This window comes from Psammomys obesus, unplaced genomic scaffold, assembly GCF_907164565.1.
Source record: "Psammomys obesus unplaced genomic scaffold, mPsaObe1.curated_primary_1811, whole genome shotgun sequence".
NCBI lineage: Eukaryota > Metazoa > Chordata > Mammalia > Rodentia > Muridae > Psammomys > Psammomys obesus.
In genome coordinates this window covers 9696633-9707710 of record NW_026596040.1, presented here as the reverse complement: position 1 = coordinate 9707710, position 11078 = coordinate 9696633, and positions in this window count along the sequence as shown.

Sequence of the window (11078 nt, the reverse complement as noted above, 5' to 3'; positions counted from 1 at the left end):
CCCCCCCCCCCCCCCCCCCCCCCCCCCCCGCCGACCCCTGGCAGAGAAACGCCGGCTCAGGGCTCAGGATCTGACTGAGAAGCCCCAACCCCTGCTGGCACTCCCCTGAGAGCACCTCCATAAGCTCGCCCTAGCAGAGGAGAAGGTCAGAGAGGAAGCACAGAGAAGCAGCCTGCTAAGGACACAGCACCCTCTCTCCAGCTCACCCAGCGGCCCCTAGCAGAGAAACCCAAGCTCTGGATCCGAAGACACTCAACCCTACCTGGTACTGTCTTGGGATCAGCAAACATAGATTCTACCGCTAGGCTGCTTCTGGCAGAGAGATCTGGGCCCGGGATCTGGGTTTAAGTACACTCATCCTAACTCTTTCCCGCACCACCCAGGGACCAGTCAACATAACCCCACCTGGCAGAGGGAAAGGACAAAGAGGCAGCACACAGGAAAGGCAGACACCGAGTCCTGCGTCCACAGTGTCACATAACTGACTGTTAGCCTACCTGTGCACTTCCGCAGCAGGACCAAAACAGAGAGTAGGGAGCAAGGGGAACCCCTGTGCATTCCAACTGGTCCTGCAAGAGAGTGAGTGAGCTTTCTAGGGAGAGATTGCCCCAGACCCAGGGCCTCTCCACAGAAGCAACCAGACGAGATCCCTGCCACCCACACCCCTAGTGTGGGCATCATAGGGATTCTTGGGACAACGACCCCAACACTGAAGCTTCTGCCTTGTGGGTCCACCGGGGTAATCCAGGCAAACAATCCATGGATCTCAGTCAGAACTGCGTAATAGTGGCTTGCAGGCCACTGCAATAGTCAGAGAATCCGCGCATGCACACTGCGCCCGCTAAAAGCGCAGACGAATAGCGCCAGCGTCACATTCTTTACTTAGGCAAAACTGAAAACACAGTGCACACTCCCAAAGCAGTGAACTTCTCTCATCTTCCTGAAAAAACAGTCCAGAAAACAGAGAGGATCATAGCCCAAACTACAATCTCGAGGAACAAACAGTGAGGATTATAAATAACCAGATGGCTAGAGGCAGACCTAAGAACACTCCCAACAAAAATTAGGACATAATGACATCACCAGCAACCCCACAAAAAAATGGACACTTCAATTCACTAGATATACAAGAAAACGACCTCAAAACTATGTTTCTCCAGCTATTAGAGGCCCATAGAGATGAAATGAACAAAGCCCTCAGAGAAATAACCAAAGAAATCGAGACTAACCAAGAGGAAACAAATCGTGCTCTCAGAGAAATGACCACGAAAATTGAGGCAAACAGAGAAGAAATGCACAAAGCTCTCAAAGAAATGTCCACACAAATGAAGGCAAATAAAGAAGAAATAAACAAAGCTCTCATAGAAATACAGGCAATTATACCCAAAGAAGTAGAGGCACAATTAGTGATACATAGAGGAAACAGACAAAAAATAGAAGCTATCATTGAAAAGCAGGACTCCACATTCAAACAGATGAAGGAAATGGTGCAAGACATGAAAACAGAATTAGAATCAATAAAGAAAACACAAATAGAGAAAAGCCAGGAGCTGGAAGCATAGAGAAAAGATCAGGCACTACAAAGGTAAGCATCACCAACAGAATATAAGAGATGGGAGAAAGAATCTCAGGAGCTGAAGATACACTTGCGGAAATTGACACGTCTCTCAAAGAAAAAATAAAATCAGAAAAGTTCCAAACACAAAACATCCAAGAAATCAAGGACACCATGAAAAGACAAAACCTAAGAATAATAGGAGTAGAAGAAAAAGAAGACATCAGACTCAAAGGTCCGGAAAATACTTTCAAGAAAATTATAAAAGAAAACTTTCCCAACTTAAAGAAGGAGATGGCCATAAACATACAAGAGGCCTACAGAACACCAAGTAGACTAGACCAGAAAAGAAATTCTTCACATCACATCAAAACACTGAACCTACAAAACAAAGAAAAAATTCTAAAAGCAGCAAGAGAAAAAGGCCAACATATGAAGGTAGACCTATCAGAATCACAGCAGATTTCTCAACAGAAACTATGAAAGCCAGAAGGGCCTGGACAGAAATCATACAGTCCTTAAGGCACCACAGATTCCAACCCAGAATACTATACCCAGCAAAACTTTCAATCAACATAGACGGAGAATTCAAGATATTCCAAGACAAAACCAAATTTAAACAATATCTGCATAGTAACTCAGCTCTACAGAAGTTACTAGAAGGGAAACTCCAAACCAAAGAAAACAACTACATAGAAGGAAACAGAGGAAATAGATAACTACACAACAAAAAAACCAAAAGAAGACAAGCAATGAAACTCAGTGACACCACCAACCCCACATCTAAAGTAAGTAACAATTGTTGGTCACTGGTTTCTATCAACATCAACGGACTCAACTCCCCAATTAAAAGACACAGACTAACAGAATGGATGCAGAAACAGGATCCATCATTCTGTTGCATCCAAGAAACACACCTATGCAACAAAGATAAACACTACCTCAGAGTAAAGGGCTGGAAAAATGTCTTCCAAGCAAATGGTTCCAGAAAACAAGCGGGAGTAGCCATCCTAATATCTAATAAAATAGACTTTCAACCCAAGTTAATCAAAAAAGATAAGGATGGCCACTATATTCTCATCAAAGGAAAAATCCACCAAGAGGACATCACAATTTTGAATATCTATGCCCCAAATACAAGAGCACCTACATTCGAAAATGAAACAATATTAAAGCTTAAATCACACATTGATCCTAAAACCCTAATAGTGGGAGACTTCAACACTCCACTCTCACCAAGGGACAGATCACCTAGACAGAAAACAAATAGGGAAATAAAAACACTTACAGAGACCCTAAATCAAATGGACCTAATAGACGTCTACAGATCTTTTCATCCAAACTCAAAAGAGTATACCTTCTTTTCAGCACTGCATGGAACCTTCTCCAAAATAGACCATATAGTTGGTCATAAAGAAAGCCTCAACAGATACAAAAAGATTGAAATAATCCCTTGTATTCTATCTGACCACCATGGACTTATGCTGGACCTCAATAACAGAAATAACAAACAGCCTACACGCACATGGAAACTGAACAACCTGTTACTCAACGACAGCTGGGTGAAGGAAGAAATAAAGAAAAAAATTAAAGACTTCCTAGAATTCAATGAAAATGAAGGCACAACATACCCAAATTTATGGGACACATTGAAAGCAGTGCTCAGTGGAAAATTTATAGCACTAAGTGCCTGCAAGAAGAAATTCGTAACATCACATACAAACAACTTAATGGCCCAACTGAAAAACCTAGAAAAAAAGGAAGCAGATACACCCAAGAGGAGCAGAAGGCTGGAAATAATCAAACTCAGGGCTGAAATCAATCAATTAGAAACAAATAAAACTATTCAAAGAATCAATGAAACAAAAAGCTGGTTCTTTGAGAAAATCAACAAGATAGACAAACCCTTAGCCAAACTAACTAAAAAGCAGAGAGAATCTATCCAAATCAACAAAATCAGAGATGAAAAGGGTGACATAACTACAGACACAGAGGAAATTCAAACAATCATTAGGTCATACTACAAAAGCCTATATGCCACAAAATTTGAAAAACTAAATGAAATGGACAATTTTCTTGATAGATTCCATCTTCCAACATTAAGTCAAGATCAGGTAGAAAGACTGAACAGCCCTATATGCCCCAAGAAAATTGAAGCAGTCATTCACAGTCTCCCCTCCAAAAAAAGCCCTGGGCCAGATGGTTTCAGCGCGGAAATCTCCCAGACCTTCAAAGAAGTGCTCACACCAATTCTCCTCAAACTATTCCACAAAATAGAAACAGAAGGTACATTACCAAACTCATTCTATGAAGCAACAGTCACCCTGATACCTAAACCACACAAAGACCCAACAAAAAAAGAGAACTTCAGACCTATCTCTCTTATGAACATTGACGCAAAAATACTCAATAAAATACTTGCAAACCGAATCCAAGAACACATCAAAGATATCATCCACCACGACCAAGTAGGCTTCATCCCAGGCATTCAAGGGTGGTTCAACATACGGAATTCCATCAATGTAATCTACCACATAAACAAACTGAAGGAGAAAAACCACATGATCATCTCCTTAGATGCTGAAAAAGCATTTGACAAAGTCCAACACCCATTCATGTTTAAAGTCTTGGAGAGATCAGGAATACAAGGCACATACCTAAACATAGTAAAGGCAATATACAGCAAGCCTATAGCCAACATTAAACTCAATGGAGAGAAACTTAAATCAATCCCACTGAAATCAGGGACAAGACCAGGCTGCCCACTCTCTCCCTACTTCTTCAACATAGTACTTGATGTCCTAGCCAGAGCAATAAGACAACTAAAGGAGATCAAGGGGATACAAATCGGAAAGGAAGAGGTCAAAGTGTCACTATTTGCAGATGATATGATAGTATATATGAGCGACCCCAAAAATTCAAACAGAGAACTCCTCCAGCTGATAAACACCTTCAGCAAAGTGGCAGGATACAAAATCAACTCAAAAAAATCAGAAGCCCTCCTGTATACCAAAGACAAAAGGGCAGAGAAAGAAATTAGGGAAACAACACCCTTCACAATAACCACTAATAACATAAAGTACCTTGGTGTTACTCTAACCAAGCAAGTGAAAGACCTGTTTGAGAAAAACTTCAAGTCTCTGAAGAAAGAAATTGAAGAAGATCTCAGAAGATGGAAAGATCTCCCGTGCTCATGGATTGGTAGGATTAACATTGTGAAAATGGCCATCCTGCCAAAAGCAATCTACAGATTCAATGCAATTCCCATCAAAATACCAACTCAATTCTTTACAGACCTTGAAAAAAAGATTCTCAGCTTCATATGGAGAAACAAAAAACCCAGAATTTCCAAATCAATCCTGTACAACAACAGATCATCTGGAGGTATCTCCATCCCCGATCTCAAGTTGTACTACAGAGCAATAGTAATGAAAACTGCATGGTATTGGCATAAAAACAGAAAGGAGGATCAATGGAACCGCATAGAAGACCCAGAAATAAACCCACACACCTATGAATACCTGATTTTTGACAAAGAAGCCAAAACCATTCAATGGAAAAAAGACAGCATCTTCAACAAATGGTGCTGGTCCAACTGGATGTCCACATGCAGAAAAATGAAAATAGATCTATATTTATCACCCTGCACAAAACTAAAGTCCAAGTGGATCAAAGACCTCAACATAAAACCAGATACTCTAAATCTGTTAGAAGAAAAAGTGGGGAACAGCCTAGAACTCATTGGCACAGGAGACAACTTCCTGAACAGAACACCAACAGCACAGGCTCTAAGAGCAACAATCAATAAATGGGACCTCGTGAAACTGAAAAGCTTCTGTAAAGCAAAGGACACTGTCATCAAAACAAAACGCCTGCCTACAGATTGGGAAAGAATCTTCACTAACCCTTTATCTGACAGAGGACTATATCGAGTATATACAAAGAACTAAAGAAGCTGAAAAGCAGCAAACCAAGTAATCCAATTAAAAAATGGGGAACAGAGCTAAACAAAGAATTCTCAATAGAGGAATATCGAATGGCAGAGAAACACTTAAAGAAATGCTCATCCTCATTAGCCATCAGGGAAATGCAAATCAAAACGACCCTGAGATATCACCTTACACCCATCAGAATGGCCAAGATCAAAAACTCAAGGGACAACACATGCTGGAGAGGTTGTGGAGAAAGGGAACCCTCCTCCACTGCTGGTGGGAATGTAAACTGGTACAACCCCTCTGGAAATCTATCTGGTGCTTTCTAAGACAATTAGGAATAGTGCTTCCTCAAGACCCAGCTATACCACTGCTAGGTATATACCCAAAGTTTGCTCAAGTACACAAAAGGGATATTTGCTCAACCATGTTTATAGCAGCTTTATTTGTAATAGCCAGAACCTGGAAACAACCCAGATGTCCATCAACGGAAGAATGGGTACAGAAATTGTGGTATTTTTACACAATGGAATACTACTCAGCAATCAAAAAGGAGGAAATCATGAAATTTGCAGGCAAATGGTGGGATCTAGAAAAGATCATCCTGAGTGAAATATCCCAGAAGGAGAAAGACAAACACGGTATATACTCACTTATATAGACCTATAATATATGATAAACATAATGAAATCTATACCCCTAAAAAAGATAATCAAGAGAGGGGACATGGAGTAAGATTATCAATCCTCATGTTGAAAGACAGAGGGGATGCGCATTGAACATTGACAGGAGTCTACTGAGCGCATTTGAAAGACTCTAATTAGCAGTGTTTTCAAAGCAAAGACTCATGACCAAACCTTTGGCAGAGTTCAGGGAATCATAAGAAAGAAGGGGAGTTAGTCTGATGAGGAAAGGATAGGAGCTCCACAAGGACCAAATATATCTGGGCACAGGGTCTTTTCTGAGACTGACATGCAACCAAGGACCATGTATGAATGTAACCTAGAACCTCTGCTCAGATGTAGCCTGTGGTAGCTCAGTAACCAATTGGTTTCCCATAGTGAGGGGAACAAGGACTGTTTCTAACAGGAACTCAATGACTGGCTCTTTGGCCTCCCCACCCCCCAAGGGAGGAGCAGTCCTGTTAGGCCACTGAGGAGGACTTTGCAGCCAGTCCTGAAGATACCTGATGAAACAGGATCAGATGAATGGGGAGGAGGTCCCCCCTATTAGTGGACTTGGCAAGGGGCACGGTGGAGATGAGGGAGGGAGGGAGGGAGGGACTGGGAGGGCATGAGGGATCGGGACAAGGCTGGAATACAGAGTTAATAAAATGTAACTGATAAGAAAAAAATAAAATTCAAAAAAAATTTAAAAAAATAAAAATAAAAAATAAAAAGTAAATAAATAAATAAATAAATAAATAAATAAATAAATAAATAAATAAAATACTAAGAAAAGGAAGAGACGAAGAGGCAAAGGCACTAGACTTGTATCTTGATATGATCTGTGATTTGCTGCTGAATCCTGTTTTGACAATAGAGGGTTCGTTTATAAAAGACAGTGGGGTGCTAAATATATTTGGGCTTCTCTGATGTTCTCTCTTTTTTTTTTCTTTTTTTTTTATTAATTACACTTTATTCATTTTGTATCCCCCCATAAGCCCCTCCCTCCTCCCCTGCCGATCCCACCCTCCCTCCCCTTTCTGCATGCATGCCACTCCCCAAGTCCACTGATAGGGGAGGTTCTCCTCTTCTTTCTGATCTTAGTCTATCAGTTCTCATCAAAAGTGGCTGCATTGTCCTCTACTGTGGCCTGGTAAGGCTGCTCCCCCCTCAGGGGGAAGTGATCAATGAGCAGGCCAATCAGATTGTGTCAGAGGCAGTCCCTCTTCCCATTACTATGTAAAACACTTGGACACTGAACTGCCATGGGCTACACCTGTGCAGGGGTTCCAGGTCATCTCCACGAATAGTCCTTGGTTGGAGTATGAGTCTCTGGGAAGTTCCCTGTGTTCAAATTATCTTGTTCTGTTGCTCTGCTTGTGGAGTTCCCGTCCCCTCCAGCTCCTACTTTTTCCCACTTCTTACATAAAATTCCATTCACTCTGCCCATCAGTTGGCCATCAGGCTCAGCATCTGCTTTGACAGTCTATACTGCAGAAGCTTTCAGAGGCCTTTTGTGGCAGATTTCAAGGTTGTTTCCTGTTTTCTTCTGGCTTTCAGAGGCCCTCTGTAGCGGGTTCCGAGGTTGTTTCCTATTTTTGTTTTCTTCTGGTGTCCATCCTCTTTGCCTTTCAGGATGGGGATTGAACATTTTAGTTAGGATCCTCTCTTTTGCTTAGTTTGTTTAGATGTACAGATTTTAGTGGGTTTATTCTATATTGTATGTTTATATGAGTGAGTATATACCGTGAGTGTCTTTTTGCTTCTGGGACAACTCACTCAGGATGATCCTTTCCAGGTCCCACCATTTACCTGCAAATTTCATGATTTCCTTATTTTTCATTGCTGAGTAATACTCCATTGTATAGATGTATCGCAGTTTCTGCATCCATTCTTCAGTTGAGGGGCATCTGGGTTGTTTCCAGCTTCTGGCTATTACAAATAAAGCTGCTACAAACATGGTTGAGCAAATGTCCTTTTTGTGTACGTGTGCCTCTTTTGGGTATATGCCTAGGAGTGGTATGGCTGGATCTTGAGGAAGCGCTATTCCTAGTTGTCTGAGAAAGCGCCAGATTGATTTCCAGAGTGGTTGTACCAGTTTACATTCCCACCAGCAGTGCAGAAGGGTTCCCCTTTCTCCACAACCTCTCCAGCATGTGTTGTCCCTTGAGTTTTTGATCTTGGCCATTCTGATGGGTGTAAGGTAAAATCTCAGGGTTGTTTTGATTTGCATTTCCCTAATGGCTAATGAGGTTGAGCATTTCTTTAAGTGCTTCTCTGCCATTCGATATTCCTCTACAAAGAATTCTCTCCTTTGCTCTGTTCCCCATTTTTTAAGTGGATTACTTGGTTTGTTGCTTTTCAGCTTGTTTAGTTCTTTATATATATTGGATATGAGTCCTCTGTCAGATAAAGGGTTGGTGATGATTCTTTCCCAATCTGTAGGCAGTCGCTTTGTTTTGATGACGGTGTCCTTTGCTTTACAGAAGCTTTTCAATTTCATGAGGTCCCATTTATTGATTGTTGCTCTTAGAGCCTGTGCTGTTGGTGTTCTGTTCAGGAAGTTTTCTCCTGTACCAATGAGTTCTAGGGTATTCCCCACTTTTTTTTCTAGCCGATTTAATGTGTCTGGTTTTATGTTGAGGTCTTTGATCCACTTGGACTTCAGTTTTGTGCAGGGTGATAAGTATGGATCTATTTTCATTTTTCTACATGTAGACATCCAGTTGGACCAGCACCATTTGTTAAAGATGCTATTTTTTTTCCATTGTATGGTTTTGGCATCTTTGCCAAAAATCAGGTGTCCGTAAGTGTGTGGGTTTATTTCTGGGTCTTCTGTTCGATTCAATTGATCCACCATTCTGTTTCTATGCCAGTACCATGCAGTTTTTATAACTGTTGCTCTATAGTACAGCTTGAGATCAGGGATGGAGATACCTCCAGAAGATCTTTTATTGTAGAGGATTGTTTTAGCAATTCTCGGCTTCTTGTTATTCCATACGAAGTTGAGAATTTTTCTTTCCAGGTCTGTAAAGAATTGTGTTGGCAATTTGATGGGAATTGCATTAAATCTGTAGATTGCTTTTGGTAAGATGGCCATTTTTACTATGTTAATCCTGGCAAGCCATGAGCATGGGAGATCTTTCCATCTTCTCATATCTTCCTCTAATTCTTTCTTCACAGACTTGAAATTTTTATCACACAAGTCTTTGCCTTGCTTGGTTAGGGTTACACCAAGGTACTTTATGTCATTTGTGGCTATTGTGAATGGTGTTGTTTCTCTAATTTCTTTCTCAGCCCTTTTGTCTTTTGTATACAGGAGTGATACTGATTTTTTTGAGTTAATTTTATATCCGGCCACTTTGCTGAAGGTGTTTATCAGCTGTAGGAGTTCCCTGGTAGAGTTTTTGGGGTCACTCATATATACTATCATATCATCTGCAAATAGTGATAATTTGACTTCTTCCTTTCCCATCTGTATCCCCTTGATCTCCTTCGACTGTCTTATTGCTCTAGCAAGGACTTCCAGCACTATGTTGAAGAGATATGGAGACAGTGGGCAGCCTTGTCTTGTCCCTGATTTCAGTGGGATTGCTTTAAGTTTCTCTCCGTTCAGTTTGATGTTGGCTATAGGCTTGCTGTATATCGCCTTTACTATGTTTAGATATGTGCCTTGTATCCCTGATCTCTCCAGTACTTTAAACATGAATGGATGTTGGATTTTGTCAAATGCTTTTTCAGCATCTAGGGAGATTATCATGTGTTTTTTTTCTTTCAGTTTGTTAATATGGTGGATCACATTGATGGATTTCCGTATACTGAACCACCCCTGCATACCTGGGATGAAGCCTACTTGGTCATAGTGGATAATATCTTTGATGTGTTCTTGGATCCGGTTTGCAAGTATTTTGTTAAGTATTTTTGCATCAATGTTCATAAGGGAGATTGGCCTGAAATTCTCTTTCTTTGTTGAGTCTTTGTGAGGTTTAGGTACCAAGGTGATTGTGGCTTCATAGAATGAGTTTGGTAATGTTCCTTCTGTTTCTATTTTGTGGAATAGTTTGAAGAGAATTGGAGTTAGCTCTTCTTTGAAGGTCTGGTAGAACTCTGCGCTGAAGCCATCTGGTCCTGGGCTTTTTTTGGATGGGAGACTTTTGTGACCGCTTCTATTTCTTTGGGGGATATAGGACTATTTAGTTGATTTACCTGGTCCTGATTCAGCTTTGGTGAGTCAAATCGATCAAGAAAATTGTCCATTTCATTTAGATTTTCAAATTTTGTGGCATATAGACTTTTGAAGTAAGTCCTAATGATTGTTTGGATTTCCTCAGTGTCTGTAGTTATGTCCCCCCTTTCATTTATGATTTTGTTGATTTGGGTGGTGTCTCTCTGCCTTTTAGTTAGCTTGGCTAAGGGTTTGTCGATATTGTTGATTTTCTCAAAGAACCAGCTCTTGGTTTCATTGATTCTTTGAATTGTTTTATTTGTTTCTAATTGATTGATTTCAGCCCTGAGTTTGATTATTTCCAGCCGTCTACTCCTTTTTGGTGTGTCTGCTTCTTCTTTTTCTAGGGTTTTTAAGTGGGCCATTAAGTTGCTTGAATGAGCTGTCTCGAATTTCTTCTTGAAGGCACTTAGTGCTATGAACTTTCCTCTTAGCACTGCTTTCATTGTGTCCCACAAGTTAGGGTATGTTGTGTCTTCATTTTCATTGAGTTCTAGAAAGGCTTTAATTTCTTTCTTTATTTCTTCCCTGACCCAGCTGTCATTTAGTAACAAGTTGTTCAGTTTCCATGAGTGTGTAGGCTTTTTGCTATTTCTGTTGTTGTTGAAGTCCAGCTTTATTCCATGGTGATCAGACAGGATACAAGGGATTATTTCAGTCTTCTTGTATCTGTTGAGGCTTGCTTTGTGACCAACTGTATG